General features: G+C 40.8%; 1 protein-coding gene and 1 long non-coding RNA gene across 5 annotated transcripts in view; one reads left to right on the top strand and one right to left on the bottom strand.

Annotated features, from left to right (window-relative positions):
• The window catches only part of PCMTD1 (protein-L-isoaspartate (D-aspartate) O-methyltransferase domain containing 1), a 37,122-nt gene extending 30,024 nt beyond the window's left edge, over positions 1 to 7,098 (bottom strand). Inside the window, exons 1-3 of one of the 4 annotated variants that reach the window (XM_035125074.2) lie at positions 6,771 to 7,098; positions 1,994 to 2,062; positions 1,237 to 1,323 (exon numbers count right to left, since the gene is read on the bottom strand). The gene's annotated coding sequence lies outside the window, so the exon portion shown is untranslated. Of the gene's footprint in view, positions 1 to 1,236; positions 1,324 to 1,993; positions 2,063 to 6,361; positions 6,730 to 6,770 lie in introns of those variants that run through there. The other 3 variants (XM_035125078.2, XM_035125076.2, XM_035125075.2) reach the window with 3 other exon arrangements.
• On the top strand, positions 5,921 to 15,251 carry LOC118089928 (uncharacterized). Its single transcript, XR_004693202.2, has 3 exons — positions 5,921 to 6,202; positions 8,979 to 9,234; positions 10,441 to 15,251. It is a non-coding gene; the product is annotated as an uncharacterized LOC118089928 (long non-coding RNA).
• Positions 15,252 to 17,063: the final 1,812 nt, after the last annotated feature.

Genomic DNA, 17,063 nt, shown 5'->3' with positions numbered 1-17,063 from the left:
AGTGCCACTTGTTTAATAGTCTACTTTTGCTCAACACTCAACAGAAGATGGACTGCTGTTGTTATCAGACAGTACCATCGTGCCTACATCTTGTCACAATACTATCAGTTAGGTATGGTATTAGGTTAGGTATATTTATTTGTATTTCATTGAGAGCATTGACGACTGGTATATCCACTGTGGTGTATGTTCTATGTCAAATAATCTAATGCAGTTATGTGTGAGAACTGTCTTTACAGTTCTACATTATTGCCCTCAATGTATACCAGTCATCAGTACTCTCAATGCAATACGAATAAATTGTAAATTGTGTGAATGAAGAATGAATTAATGTTGAGTTATGTATGAGAACTGCTTTTACGGTTCTACAATGCTGTCCTCAATGTATACCAGTCATCAATGCTCTCAATGTAATACAAATAAATTGTAAATTGTGTGAATGAACAATGAATGAATGTTGAACTTAGAAAAGAATATTCTACCAGGGAAGAACCATGAGGCAATGTTAACTTTTTCATAGTGTCTACAAAACAAAACTGGCCAAAGATGAACTTTAAATCCTAGAATACCTCATCTCCTTGAAACTGCAACGAACCTGTCAGGCCCTTGAAAATGGGGCAGCAATCATGCACAGCACCTCAAGATCAGCACATATCCAATAGCTATTGTTACAGGTCTAATATCTCTCTGACCATAACAAAGAGTGTGAAAGAAGGAGGCTTAAACAACTGATGCCCCTATTGTTTGGAGGTGGGGGTAAAGAAGATAAAAAAGTGTAACAGTCTGGACAGAATGCAACATCTTTTGGCACTGAGGGGGCAAGAACATGATCCCACAATCCTTCTCCTTCCTCTTCACTCTGAACTTCTAGAGTGGCAAATTAGGAGCCAGGCGGTAACGATATTCCCGCAGAGATTGTGAATGAATGTATGTATGTATGTATGTATGTATGTATGTATGTATGTACCGTATGAATCCACCCACACAATTTCTCCACATAGGAATGCTAAGAGTAGGGACAGGCTCCTAAATACATTTGTTAGTAACTAAAACCCTAGGCTGAAGAAGTTGGCATTACCAGTACTGGAACAGGGCTTAAGAGTTTGCAACCTCAAATACAATCAAATCCTAACAATTTTGTATCCTTTCAACTATTCTCTAATTAATATTCCTTAACCAAAGCCCTATTTTGTACTAAAACAATCCACTTACTGAAATAAAATGGGAATCACTTACCTAGAAAAAAGGTAATTCTAGGAAAAAGCCTTCTGGCCTATCTTTCCTTGGCTGTATTTTTCTTCAAGTATCATCATCACAGAAATACTGTAAAATAATAAAGTGAATTATTCTAAAGCATTTATAAACTGTTTAATATTTTAAAAATCCTAAGTGGTATACAATATAAAAAAGCAACACAATGAAACAAACATTATCTTTAAAACAAAGATTCAATCTTACAAATGTGTGTTTGGAACGCATTAAATTCGTAGGTAGAGGTACCACTGTACTGTGCTGTGTAGCAGCAGGAGAAAGGTTATGTAGGTAGGTGGACAAGTATACATGTGTTATGATCCATACTGCTCCAAACCCACCTTCAGTAAACTAAAGTTCCTCCATTGCTTGCTTCAGGCAGAGCAAGAAATAGAAATGATCCAGCCTTTGAGAACACATGACAATTTGTGGAATGAGACATTTAAAAAAAAAAAAACACACACACCCTGAAATGACTTAAAAGTTAAATGTAATTAAATAGACATTTGGTGCCTCTGTGGGAGGTGGGATTGTAAAAACAAAACAAAAAATAAATCAGCTGTTTATGAATCACTGCTTATGACTGATATATATTGCAGATAAAGAAGAAACACACACAGAAATAGAAATGATCTACATGAGAGCAAGTCTGTGAACTAAACACCTATTTAATGGGATAAATTTGCAATGGAAACTCCTTGGGATTCTCAGATATTTAGGCTGAAATCCTAACCTTGTTTACCTGGGAGTTCCTTTGAATTCAATAGGACATACTTCTGAGTAGGCATAGTTACAACTGCATTGTAAATTGCTGTGGAGAGATAGGGGAGGAAAATGAGGGTTTTTTTAAAACAACAACAACAACAACAAAACAATCCAGAGTAACAGTTTGTCAAATACAGGTTTTGATTACACATTCAGAGCCTATTAACGTTCATTCAGAAGGAACTCACATAGAATTCAATATAAAACTGCCAAGGGTAGTTAGGATAACAGCCTAAATATACTTGAACAACTGTTCCATACTTCTCTAAAATAGTAAGCAGTTATAGTACAACTTTGCACTATTTAGTTTGATCCCAGAATTTATATGGCTTTTGTATGAGGCTCAGAAATACCATTCAGAAGTTATTCAAGAAGCTTTTGAAAACATGATGTAGCAATACTGTAAATAATAATTTACCACCCAACAATATTGCTATTGTACAGATAACCTTCAGGGATGAATAATCAAATATTGCTGACTCTCTATATTATAAACTTAAAAAATTGAGGGAGCAGAACTAATAACATTCTAATTGATTAACATTCTATGGCTTTTTAAATGTGTTTGTAGGAGGGGGGGGTTGTTGGTTTATTTTTGCTTTATTGTGTACAATATTTTGTATTCCCATTTGTATTTTTCTGCTGTGAACTGCCCTGGGATCTTTGGATGAAGTGTGGAATTCAAATTTAACAGTAATAATTATTATTCCCAAAGCTTTTAAGTATACATTCATGGTGGCACACAAGGGGAAGTAAAAATAAACACAATATTTTAAGCATTTTTTCTGATATTTATTTTTTTCTGCTTTAGTTCCATAGTCAGAGAAACATTAGTTTATATTACTGTAAAAGCAACTACAAACCACAATTAATAAAGCAGTTATTATAGTCCCATTGTAAAATGCATGTGTTTACATAAACTGGGCCAGCCCTTAAGAACCAATGCATTATTGGAAAGCCTTCCAATTTTTTTATTTTTTGGCATTACTAAAGGCTTATTGACATCATCATTTACTGTTGTGACAATGACTTTTTAACATGAGCCAATAATTCTTATAATTATTCAGTATTGTGTTGTGTTTATTGTATTTTATAATTGTTGTGCACCATCTTAATTTTTTTAATGAAAGGCATTCTATATATTATTGTTGGAATTAAGACATTTGATTGTGAACTATGTAAATCTAGCAAATTCTCAGACATGACTTCGAGTTTGTTTAGCTGTAATTACTGCATCATGAGAAAATGCAAGTGAGGTCAGGTCTAAAAATAATAGACCACATTCCTGACATTAGAAACTTTTTATTCTAGCTATATATTTAAACACAATTGGAAACATTTTTCTCCTCACTTCTTTTGTTTGCAAAAAAGGCAATCTTGTCTAAATGCCTTCAAATATTTGCAGATACAGTACTATACTGAGGAAAACTTAAATGAAACTCATCAAGACCTTGAAAAACTGCATAAAAAGGCACTTGTAGTACTAGGCCTCAAACTAAGCAACATTTTTAAAAAACAAAAGTCTAAACAGAGACATCCTATCATCAAGTTATATCTGCTGGGCAAGGATAGAATTACTATTACGGTAAATTCTACTGCACCAGCAGGACATTATGCTGGTATAGTGTATTCACACCAGTGTAGTATTACTGTCTTGCCAGCAGTAGTACAACACTGACACAACTACTATGCTGGCAATGCCAGCACAAGAAGAAAACGTGGTCAAAACTGGAGTGTGGAAGGGAACAAACAAAAAGCTTAGGTAAAATTCTACACTCATTTCCAACGTCAGTCCTGCACCTGGAGCCAATGTAATATTATGCAACAAGATAGACTGAGATAGGTGATGTAAAATTATCTCACTGAATTCAACAGAGAAGCTGAGGTAACTGTCCCTTATCCACTTCTCTTCTACCAACCATATCAGAAAAAAGAAACTAAAATTATGATCATGCACCCAAGTTGTACAAATGGTTCAACTGGTTGCAAACCAATGTTTTTACTTACTATAACTTGTATACAAGCTATTTCAGGAAGTTTATGAATTTTGAAATGGAAACTTAAAATTCACATTCATATTCTCCCTCCCTGCATGTACATTTCAGCAATTTCAAAGCTCAACAACTTTTGTGTCCAGATTTTCATTTTCTGAAATATGGCAACCCTAACTTGTGACTTTAGGCATTGGGGTAGGAAGAAGGCAATGTGGACTTGATATGATCTAAGTTCTACAGCACAGTGTTCCATGCATCAATGATGTGGGGTTGTTATCAGAAGTGAGGTTATGGTGGGTGGGGGGCAACAATGCTTTTTGGTAGCCAAGAGCATATATATCATTGTTATGTTCCCTCCCCCCCCCCCCCCGATTTCTTCATGGATGTTTTCCCACAGGCCCTTCATGTACCTCTTCTGTCTGGAACATGACAAAGCATGTGCTTGTTAATATTGTTGTATGTTTTGTCCACCTTACATTAGGTACCAACAACTACCATAAGCTGATACAGGCATATGAAGAAAGAATACGATCAGGCCACTTCTGCCAGTAATGAACAGACCTTCAGCAAAATAAGAAGTCAGGTTTAATTTGTTCCACAGTGACAAGTGCAACATTAGGTCTTTCACTTTGGCACCAAATCTAACAATATTTGCTAAAGGGAACTCAATTTCCCTTACCCAGGGACTGCAACTGGTAGGCAGCACATGTTCCACTGACCAATAAACCATGAGTCACTGGAAGGCTGCAAGAGAAAAACCACTGTGACCCCATTCACTGACCAGAGAAAGAACTAAAGGAAGCTTCTTTCACCTACCTAGCTCTCTAGAATTAACAGTTAGAAAGAACTTTGTAACTAAGAACTAGCTACCTGAGTTTGCTTTATACACCCTTGCCACAATCAATATATTTACCTGTTGTGTGTTTAATATTTTAAAGTCTGACAGCAGCATACCTCTCAGTACTTATTTTTGTAAGCCACTATGAGAACCTTAAGGCTTCAAATAAATGCTTCAAATAAAATATAAATTTAGGCAGAAAAAATGTTTTGCACCCAATGTTTTACTCTTCTTAGATGAAATGTAAAAGCAGTGCTGAGTGGTTTTGTTTTTATCTTGCTTATAAATAACATACATGGTATTTCATATTTCCAAATACAACTGGCCCTCTCCAATCACTACTACAACAATGAGCAAATATAAATGGCTCTCAACTAGGTCAGATCAGGAGACTAGCCAGTAATCACAAATTGAATGGGAGGCCACATTCTGCAATCACAGATTCTTGACTCCCTTTCGATATTCATCTCTTAGCTTTTGCCTCAAGGTCAACAGCAGCCATCACAAGAGGTCCTTTACTTTGGCACACACACCAAACAGGAGATAGCAAAAGCCAGGCCCTGTGTTGCTTTGCTGCGTTACAAACAACGTGCAAAAAAGACTCCTTCCTCTACCGTGGAGCCAGACACCGACACTTTCTGAGCAACTGTGCACACAAAGGAGGAAGCAGAAATGCAGGAAGCCCGCAAGTGAGAGCAAGGAGCTAGAGGCAAGTCTCTGTGGGCCGCCCTCGTTCTTCCTTCCAGCCAAAACAGAAACGAGAGCAAACAGCAAGCGCCTCTCCGGCAGTCAAGCCCCCTTGCCTCTCCCCCTCCAGGGTTCAATGCAGAAGAACCTTCAGTGTAAACAGAAGGAAAATGACAAGTTCCTGAGGAGGAGCCATGCCAGCTTGTTGCAACAAACACAACAGAGTGCCTGGTGGCACGTCCAAGCCTGAGAAATGTATTGACGCGTATTATTTTCCTGGCCCGTGTCGTCAGAGATATTAAGGCCAAACGTGGCTTCTTTTAACTCGGGTAGGGGAGGGATGATTTGTAGGGACCAATTTTGGAATGGAGGGGACACAAATGACGCTGTTTCTGTCTCCCCCTCCCCCCCATCAACCTTGTGACGAGGAGACTCTGGCGCCCTCCGCCTCTTTATTGTGGAGCGGCTCATTTGCTCTCTTCTTCCTCTTTGGCACCTCTTCAAACCGAAGCCAACTGGCGGCCAAAAAGGCAGAGCAAGGAGAGGAGCAGACAGACGGCAGCGTCGGCGGCGACTCCACCAACTTGTTTATCCTTTTATAGCCCCGGCTCCGAGGGAAAAGCACGGAGAGCAGAAAGGCCCGCCTCGTTTAATTGCTAGAACCAAGGTGGGGAGGGAAAAAAGGTTGGGAGAGAGCTGCCGGTGAACATTATTTGTTCCTCTCTCTCCCCGCACCAACATCCCGACCGGTCTCAGGATCCCGAATTAAGCAAGGAAAGCACTTGCGCTTCACGATATATATATATATATATATAACCCAACAAACCTCGCCGTGCTGCTTGAACTGCGCAGGGAAGGAGAAAGCAGGAAGCGCCTCCAAGTCCCTTGCGCGCTCTCCTCCTCTCACCCACCCGCTTTCCCCAACGCGGGCCTTCCCGCGTCGTGAAGTGCCAGCGCAACGAACGCTCCGCGGGGGGGGGGGGGGGAAGCAGGCGAGTGATGCGCGGACAGTTGGTCTCGCGCCGCTGGACTTCTCAACGGCCTTCGTGCCGGACGGGGGGCGGGGCGGGGGAGGAAATGCGGGTGCAGCATCACTAGCCGGGACGTTGGGCTCCAGCCCCGATGTCGGCGACGCCATAAGCGCCTCGGCGGCCACCGCCGTTCCTCTTCTTCCCCAGCAACTGCCCCTCTCACCCCCCCCCCCCAGCCCCGTGCGTCCACCACCAGACACTCACCCTTCCGCAGTGTCCTCTGGATCCCGAAGGGGGAAAGGGAGAGGGAAGCTTTGGCGTGAGTGTGAGGGAAGCGGGGCCGGAGAAGGAAAGCCCTCAGGCGCCCATTTCTCAGGGGGCGGGGGGGGGGGGGAAGGGAACTTGTTTTCAGACCGTGCGGCCAACAGGGTGGTTGAGAAGGGCGAAGGGTGGGCGAGGGCAGGCGCTCTTCAGGGTCAGCCACTCTCCGCCCCCTTCACACGCCGCCGCCGCCGCGGGTCCCGACTGTTTGTGTTGCTGCGAGAGGAGGAGGGGGGCGGGGAGCGAAAGAGAAGGCGAAAAAGAGCCAAACAGCTGAGAGGATGTAAACAGTGGCGTCACGTGATCGCATTTACAGCCGAGAGCCTGCGAGCCCCGCCTCCTTTTTCTTCCGACTGGGCGCCGGGTTTGTTTGGTCTCCGACGCAGAACGAGCGGAGGCTCCGCCTCGCAACTCGGCGGCCAATGGAGCGGCGAGAGAACCACGTCGAGCTGCCACTGCCGCCGCTGCAGTCAAGGGCTGGGCGACCAATCGCAGCTCCAGCTCTGGAGGCATTGTTTTTTTTCGGCCGGTCTGTCAGGCTGTGCAGCGTTACTGAGTGTAAGAGGAGCGAGCAGCTGGCTGTGAAAAATAGGGCGACGTATCCGATTCCACCCGTAGGGAAGGTTTAGTTTTGAATCACAAAGAAAGGGATTTATTTTCTGCTTTCAAATAATAAGTGTTTTCATTCTTACCTTACTCCTAAAACCGAAGAGTACTGGGGTGGCTTCCTCTTATTTTCACTTTTTTCCTACCGTGTTTTCCACTCCTCTGGTCCATGCGTTTAAGAGCAAGCTTCCCAAGCTCTCCTGTCAGAAGTGGGACATGCTCATGGTGGTTAGTACCCTGTTTCTCATATTTTAAGACATACCCATAAAATAAGCCATAGCAGGATTTTTAAGCATTCAAGGAATATAAGCCATACCCCGAAAATAAGACATAGTGATAGGCACAGCAGTAATACCGACCATGGCAGGAGGAGGAGGAGGAAAAATATAAGACATCCCCTGAAAATAAGCCATAGTGTGTTTTTTTGAGGAAAAAATAAATATAAGACATGTCTTATAATATGAGAAACACGGTATGTCCTCTTTTCTGGCCTTGCTGGCTGCCATGTCTTTAACAGCAGCCTTATAAGCATGCAGACATGCTAAGTTAAGCATGCAAAGCTTTTGCTCTCTCTATATGTGTAGCAGAAAAATAATCATGGGTTTCATTTATGTATTTACTGCTGCCATTTTTTTTCAAAAAAAAAAAAAACTGAAGCCACACTTTAACAGAAGGTTATAATTAGTACAGAATGGCTGCCACGTCCTTGTTTCATACTTTTGATCATTAACACTAACACTACATGATCCTTGCACACCTGAATAGAAATCTACTTGCCTACTCTAATTATGAACATCCACAAAAGTGTGAAATGAAGACTGGATAGGATAACCACTTATGCATTGTCAAAGAAAAAAGAAAGAAATGGGTCACCAAAACGGACATAGAATTTATGCACATTTACATGCAATAATTAGTTGAATGGAAATTTGTGTGTGTGTGTACTTATACAGCTATAAGTAGTAACAGAAAGGTTGCTTATTTTTACTATTTCAACAATGCACACAAGTGGTTTATTATTACTAAAACACTCCAAATATTATACTCCAAATATATATATTAGTAAAAACATATATATATATATATATATATATATATATATATATATATATATATAGTGTTTTACTAATAATAAACCACTTGTGTGCATCATTGAAAGAGTAAAAATAAGCAACCTTTCTGTTACTACTTATAGCTGTATCAAAACTGGGTGGAGAGGGTTGGTTACCAATATACAGAACGACATGCGCACATATCAGTAAAACAGCATGAAAGCTGTCTAGATGCAATTACACATACTGTACAATCACATTGAGATTGCTTTTGGTTTTTTTAATCAATGTATGATTACATATCAGTATGCCATAGGGGAGAAAGGTGCTCTAATTCTGGAATTAAATTTAGCAAATCTGTTAAAGAAGAACTCAGGAGGGTTGGAAAACAGCTGAGCAAACCCACAGAATAAATGTATAAAATAAGGTATAGGTTCTCATCCCTAATGGTAAGACATGTAACGGTAAGAATGGTGTGTTTTCTTCTTTGCAGGTTGCTTTCAGAGCTGTTTTAGCTGAAAAGGGATGAATTAAACAATCCCATGCCTGAATAAAGGAGAAAAGGCCCCGGTTTCCTATGGTATACCCCTGTGTCTGTTGAGGATGAAGTGAATCAACAACACCAATGAGGCTTGCGGGAGAATATTTTATATCACAAGTGAAGTCCTCAAAGAGCCTTTTCCACCAAGAGTTCCAAGAGCCAGGAGATACTGCTCCCATCTTTCTGAAGAACCCTACAAGATTTCAAGGTATGTCCTCTTCTAGGAAGAGTGCAGATAAAACTGAAATAAAACCTTTTAGAATTTAGGAAGTTTTAATTGTTGCCCAATTTTACTTTGCAAACTACAGTGATTTTGTTGTTAATGTGGTATATGGATATTCCAAATCTAAATTAATAATAAAATAAAATGTATTGGCATATATTGGTTTCTGGCAATGAATTGCATGAGTGGCGCAATTGAAAAAAAAATGATCCATTGATTGCATTAAGAGAAATCACTGTAAGAAACAACTGATTCAGTGTCCTTGTTCTGGCCTACACTTCTTTGTGGCTCCATCCACAGGGCTCCCCCATGAGAACATAGTGTTATGAGTTTGGAGGGTCAGTCTGGATAAAACCCTGGTTGCCCTTCCAAACTGGGGAACCTGTATCTGTGAGGGTAAAATGTATGAAGGGAAGCTGGTCAAACCAGTTCCATTGTCCAGGTAATGGATTTGGCTGGCTAGTTAAGTATCATGATTTAGTATAACCAAATAAGTTGCTCTGTAATAGAACAAATGGATGGGCCTTTCTCCCACCCCACTCACCTAGCTGCTATGTAGGAGATCAATAGACAATGTTGTGTGTGACAGGATGCAGGTTGGAAGCTGGAGGCACAAATACATATTTACTCCTTGCTAGATATTGGGGCTCACATAAAAACCAAATGGGAAAGTAAGATCTATTGGGGTGCTATTGGTGTCTGTCCCTCCATTCTATGCTCAGGTTGTATCAATCAATCTTTATTGTGGTCAAAGATCAGAGAGCAAATTTAACATATGCCACATCCACATGAAGAAGCAGACGTACTGAGAGATTAAAATCAGTAAAATCAGCTTGCCATCACTGTCACCGCAGCCTGTCTTGTGTTCAGGTTGTATATATGTGTAAATAAAACCTAAAGACACCACAGTCTCAGCTGATCCTCATTCCAAGGAAACCAAACCGTGGGTAAGCATTTGGAACCCCTGAAGTCTCTCACCACTCAGAGTTTGGGGTGGTGTGTAACAATATGAACTGCCATACAGGCTGTGTGATACTTCAGCAGCCAAATTCCTTTATCCTATCATACTCTATTGTAAGCACTTTGCCAGTGGTACAAACCACTCTCAATATATTTTATTTACTCAGTTTTTACCACATTGGTCCCTCAAACACTATTTTCTCTCTTCTTATGTCTGTTTCTCCTGCTTAGCACAGTGGCATCGCCTGTCTGGATAATCTGCAAACCGATCTTAACCATATCTACTCCAAAGTAAGTTCTACTGAATTCAGTGGTGCTTACTCCCAGGTTAGGATTGAATCCTTAGTTTTGTTCAGGGCAGTGAGACAAGTCATACCTTTCCTTTTGGTTTCCTTCATCTGATGTTACTAATAAATATCCCTTTAACTAGTAGCAGATTGAGGAGGACATTTGTCTCTTATTTTAAGATGTTTACCAAATTTCTGCATGCATGCTTAGTAGCAGCAGCAGCAGCGCATGAAATTCTGACAAGCAGGAGCAAGTCTTAACATAATGTTAGAGCTCTAATCTCACCAGTAGCCTGAAGGTTTCTTTGTACTGAGAAAGAGCCAATAACCTGTCTTTCAAGAGGTTGGACTTAAGCACTTGTACTGCTGCCTCACAAAAGGGGGAAAAGCTGTTGCTGCTTATTCTTAATTTCCAGTATGACTAGCAGGTAATAAGGATGGGGATACCGTAGGAGTCTTCATAATCCACAAACACACACATTTGATTACATTAGCAAAATGAGAAGCAAGGACACCCAGCATGGAATATTGAGGGCAGGCCACTGAGAGAGAGGCAAAGGAATAATGTTGACTGTAGGAAGTCAAATCTACAAATATTAATACTAGGTTTTCCTAAGGGAAAAAAAACCAATTCCCAGCTGGTTCAAGCACTGTAAAACTGTACAGGCTAACCAAGTAAAAACCTTAAAAGGATTAGATTTGATAACAAGGCTGTTAGTTAAACCCTGTAGTAATCACCTGAAATAGCCCCAGTTGAGCCAGGATGAGAAAGTTGCACCAACATATCTCCTGCTGAGCTGTGGTTGGGGGCTTCCTCAGGGTGAGAACATGCAAGGTGACAGGGGAGCAGGTGGACAGGATAGCAGCAAAGTAGTGTAGAGTTCCTCCACTTGCAATGGGAAATTTTCTTGCTTTGTCTGAGAAGTTACAAAACACAGCTCTTTAAAATTCTATGTGTCCATAGTAAGTGGCATTTCAGTTCTATAGCAGTTTCTTGACATATTTAGATCACAGGCTTCTGCTAAAAGTAGGAGGCAATTCTCTTGGACATATTCTTATCTACTTGAAGAGTGGGAACAGCCAGTTCTCCACTGTTGCTCATTTCCAGTCTACTTTAGGTATATTATCTATGGAGCCTTTTCAAGTCAGACTTGAGGGCCTGAGACAGCAGAGGTAAAAAGGGTGGGTAAAGAAAAATCCAGGTTTTTATCCTCTCAACCCCACCAGTTAGATTGCAGCATATCTGTTAATCAGAAACGTATTTATGTGTCTTCATTTTGTAAGAAATACATCCTTCAAATATTTCTACTGTGGAAATTGTGCAGAGCAATTTAGGGCAAAGATCTTTGCCTTGGCTTGGACCTTGATGCCATGGTAGAGGCAAAGCCCAACTTCATCTCAACTGTCTCTCCACTCCTAAGAGGTCCCTGATGTAAAAGCCCTCTCACTATTTAGAGCAGTTTCGTTGGACAAGTCTGTATAGATGCAGTGACGACAATGAAGTATATATATTTTAATGTAACCTGAAACCTGAATCTAGAAGAATTTCATGTGAACAGGTTTGTAATGTATACAAAAGATGTTTAAGGGCTTTCAGATATTATCTATATTGTTACTGTTCCTCTTAAGGAAAGTATAACAATGACAGAATGTATTTCAAGGAAGCTGAGGGAAAACGTAATGGGAATGCATTGTGGAGTCATAGATTGGCGTTGCAGTTCTCCTTTATGTGTAATGATTTCTAAGTGAAAAGTTAGATTAAAGGCAAGGTGAAGAGAAATGTTTAGTTTTTTTATAAATCTGTGTTCTGTGTAGCTGCTTATAATATACTGCAACTTGACAACATCGTTTGAGGCAATTCTTCTACTGAATCAGTGAAGATTCAGAAAGGAAGAGCAAGTTTCAAGTTGACAGATGCCATAGGGGTAGAATGTTAGTCTGTTACACCGAAGAGATACAAAAAGAGTCCAGTGGTGCCTTCAAGACTAACAGGTTTATTGTGTTATAAGTGGGCTCTAGTCAGTGAAAGCTTGTGCCACAACAAATCTCGTAGGGCTAAATGGAATTTGATGTTAATTGTGTATGTGTAAGCAACTATTGTGCTCAATTTGAAAAAGAAGAGCAAGATTAAGGCCTTCTCTCATGCTCCTCACAAAAATTGTCCCCTCAAACTGCTAGTGCATCATGTACCATGTTAGACTTGTAGAAGTAAGTTGGCCCATAACCTATTAGACTTGGGCCCACCATTTGTTGTTCATACTACATCACACTTTGACCAGTGTGATCAGCAGAGTATTGAGTCTGGACTAAGGATTCTGAGCTCCTGTGTTCTGATTCTATACATGATGTCCAAACACAGAACATTTCAGGATTTGTGCCTCTGCCATTGGCCCTTGAACTCCGAGTCGTGATTCGCAGCTTGGAAGTTTAGGCATTGGGAGTGGCCCAGGCTTTCAGGAATGTATATAAGCAGTTGCTTTGCCCCTGTTTCCCAATTATGTAGTTCAATAAAGGTTCTTGCTGTTATTGCTGTGTCTTGCCTCATGGGAACACCTAGACTTCACTTTCCATCTTTTACAGCAGGAGAAATGTAACATGTCATTTTATTTGAAAGACAAACATCAGAGAGTGTAAGTCAATTAGCAATCCAGGTGTTGATAGCATGTCTATGATAGGGTTTCTAAAACAGCAGTTGTTTGTCTTCACCTCTATGAAATGTTGCTAAACATTTTGCTTTAAGGGAAAAGACATTTAATCGAAGTTATTTGTAATGTAGCTGGGAAATTAAAGAGAGAAGGTGATAAAAAATAGAAAATACACTCTACCTTATTGTTTTATTAGGATATAAAAAGGGCAAAGTGCTGATATTAAAGTGTAGTTTTCTTTATGGAAAATCCCCTGCTTGTGTGATAGTAGATCTGGTAAACTTTTAGGAGCAATTATTATTTCCATAAACCATAGTAATAACAAGTCTTTCTATTAAAATGTAATAAGCTTTATGATGCTATGTGATTGCATGCTAACTTCCTTTTTCCTTAGCATCTGTTTAGTAAAAGAACATCACTTTCGGTTTAGAATCTGATTTTTATAAATTTCTCAGTGTGTCTCATTTATAACTACCGGTAACTAACTATGGCTATGCTTTCTCCCCACTGCCTCCTGTTTCATGTCCAAGTAAATGTCTAGGTTGTACATCACATTCATTTCGTCATAATCAGATGCCTTTTGTATTCTTGCTATATTAGCCTTGGTGTACTGTATCTCCTTGTGCAAGACTGTACTCTCGCTCACCTTCTTAGTTCACTCTAGGCATCTGATAAAGTCAGCTGTTGCTTATGAAATCTCACTCCAGGTAAACCAGTTATGTCTCCCGCTTGCCACAGCAGTTTTATATGAGCTTCTACAGTTTAGCTAACTCAGTATGACAGATAACTCAGTCCAGTCACATTATATCTAGCTGCTGGGATTTAGTTCAGATTTACTAGTCTCTAGGGGTGTGTGTGTGTGTGTGTGTGTGTGTGTGTGTGTGTGTAGAGGTGTGTGGCTTCTAAGGTTAGAGTGGAGTTTGGATGAAGCGGAGGTACACCTTTGACTTTTGGCCTACACCCTAATTAGACTCTTGCTTGGAAGTCCCATACATACATACTGAAGGGTTTGGAACCAGTTTATTTAAGAGATTGTCATACCTCATCTGTGCCTATTTGATCCTTCCAATCTGTGGAACAAGCGCCACACAATAACCATTCTGCATTTGTAAGGATTCATGTCTTTAGTGTGACAGCAGCTGTACTTTGGAGCTCCCTGCTTATTGACATTAAGCACTACCACTGCATTCCTTTAGATATCTGCTGAAAACTTCTGTTTAAGGGCTTTGAACATACATAAAAAAGGCAGCATTACTTCCTTTTGGTGAATTTAGCTTCTCAAAATCATTACTGTCAAAGTGAAAAGCAGACCTTTGTCTCAGCACTATTTTCATCTTTGTAAAACTTGGACATTTTCCCTAGCATTTCTCTCCATCCATCAGTTGCCTTGTTTGTTAACTGACATCCTCATTAGACTTGTTTAAATTCTCATTGGTTTCTTCAATATTTCAGCTTCACTTCCCCTAACAGAACTTAATGAGGCTAGCTAGTGTTTGTTGTGGGTCTCTGTTAAGCTTCATTACAGCTTGGCAATAGCAGCTGGTGAAATGTGCCTTGTGCAACCCATTTCTTCCAGGCTTATCAAACAGAATGGCCTGCAAAAAGGTGGACTTCATTTGTTTGATTTACTTTCATTGATTCTTGTATGTGGCAACTGACACCATATTGTGCATTAAAAAACTTCCTGAGCCCTGTCTTTGTGAGTGAGTTATGCTGGAATGTGCAGCTTATGGCAGTATGGCATGGATGCACTGAGAATTGGCTAGAGATCCAGTGGATTGTAACTCTTGTGTTTAGATTGCTCCCATAGTTGAGACATGACCTTCAGATGATCTGATATTGACTGATGGAATAGAATCAAAGAGTTGTAAGGGACCCCAAGGGTCATCTAGTTCAACCCACAGCAATGCAGGAATAATACTAGGAGTGTCAGGAGTTCCTAGTGTAATGATACTAGGGTACTAGGAGTTCCTTTGCTTACCATAGTTGATGATGGTTTCTGGCTGTGTTGGCACAAAACAATTGTTTGTAGCAAGTTTGTGACAGACCTAAGCAGGTGGTTAAGCCCTTCAGACTCAACTTGGCCCCTTCTTTATATTTTCTATCATAGATAGATAGATAGATAGATAGATAGATAGATAGATAGATAGATATTCTTTTTTCGTTGTTATCACTTCACATGCCCATTTCTATTATATGCAAGCTAGCCTTGACTGCCTTGAGTCAAAGTATATTGTTAAGAAGTGAGTGTTGATTGTTCCCCATTTATTTTAGGATAAGCCTGCCATTTCTTAAAGAAATGGGAGTGCTTGATCGCCTCATCTGTCTCCTGAGAAATCTCTATGTGGGACAAGAAGCTACAGTTAGAACTGGATATGGAATAACTGATTGGTTCAAAATTGGGAAAGGAGTACGACAAGGCTGTATGTTGTCTCCCTGCTTATTTAACTTATATGCAGAATTCATCATGTGAAAGGCTGGACTGGATGAATCCCAAGCCGGAATTAAGATTGCTGGGAGAAATATCAACAACTTCAGATATGCTGATGACACAACTTTGATGGCAGAAAGTGTGGAGGAATTAAAGAACCTTTTAATGAGGGTGAAAGAGGAGAGCTCAAAATATGGTCTGAAGCTCAACATCAAAAAAACTAAGACTATGGCCACTGGTCCCATCACCTCCTGGCAAACAGAAGGGGAAGAAATGGAGGCAGTGAGAGATTTTACTTTCTTGGGTTCCATGATCACTGCAGATGGTGACAGCAGTTACGAAATTAAAAGACGCCTGCTTCTTGGGAGAAAAGCAATGACAAACCTAGACAGCATCTTAAAAAGCAGAGACATCACCTTGCTGACAAAGGTCCGTATAGTTAAAGCTATGGTTTTCCCAGTAGTGATGTATGGAAGTGAGAGCTGGACCATAAAGAAGGCTGATCGCCGAAGAATTGATGCTTTTGAATTATGGTACTGGAGGAGACTCTTGAGAGTCCCACGGACTGCAAGAAGATCAAACCTATCCATTCTGAAGGAAATCAGCCCTGAGCGCTCACTGGAAGGACAGATCCTGAAGCTGAGGCTCCAATACTTTGGCCATCTCACGAGAAGAGAAGACTCCTTGGAAAAGACCCTGATGTTGGGAAAGATGGAGGGCACAAGGAGAAGGGGACGACAGAGGATGAGATGGTTGGACAGTGTTCTTGAAGCTATGAACATGAGTCTGACCAAACTGCGGGAGGCAGTAGAAAACAGGAGTGCCTGGCGTGCTCTGGTCCATGGGGTCATGAAGAGTCGGGACACGACTAAACAACAAAACAAACCCTGCCAGGTCTCTGTCAGTAGTAGTAGTAGTAGTAGTAATTTTTTATTTATACCCCGCCCATCTGGCTGGGTTTCCCCAGCCACTCTGGGCGGCTTCCAACAGAAAAATGAAATAAAATAATCAATTAAACATTAAAAGCCTCCCTAAACAGGGCTGCCTTCAGATGTCTTCTAAAAATCTGGTAGCTGTTTTTCTCTTTGACATCTGATGGGTGGGCGTTCCACAGGGTGGGCGCCACCACCGAGAAGGCCTTCTGCCTGGTTCCCTGCAACTTGGCTTCTCGCAACGAGGGAACTGCCAGAAGGCCCTCGGTACTGGACCTCAGTGTCCGGGCAGAACAATGGGGGTGGAGACGCTCCTTCAGGTATACTGGACCTAGTGACTAGGCTGCCCTAGCAATCCCCAGTTGCTTCCTCGCCTAACACATATAATTTCCTCACAAAAGAGGAAAAACAGGTAGTTAATATTCTGGAAAATTAAGGGAAAATATGCCCAGATATTATGTATGAATGAAGGAGGAAAGCTGTGGCACATTAGATACAAATTAACTTACTGATGTATAACCTTTGAGAAGGCACAATGTTCTTTAATCAGGAGGTGATG

Source organism: Zootoca vivipara, chromosome 8 (genome assembly GCF_963506605.1).
Source record: "Zootoca vivipara chromosome 8, rZooViv1.1, whole genome shotgun sequence".
Taxonomy (NCBI): Eukaryota; Metazoa; Chordata; class Lepidosauria; order Squamata; family Lacertidae; genus Zootoca; species Zootoca vivipara.
This window is presented reverse-complemented; position numbering and strand designations above follow the sequence as displayed.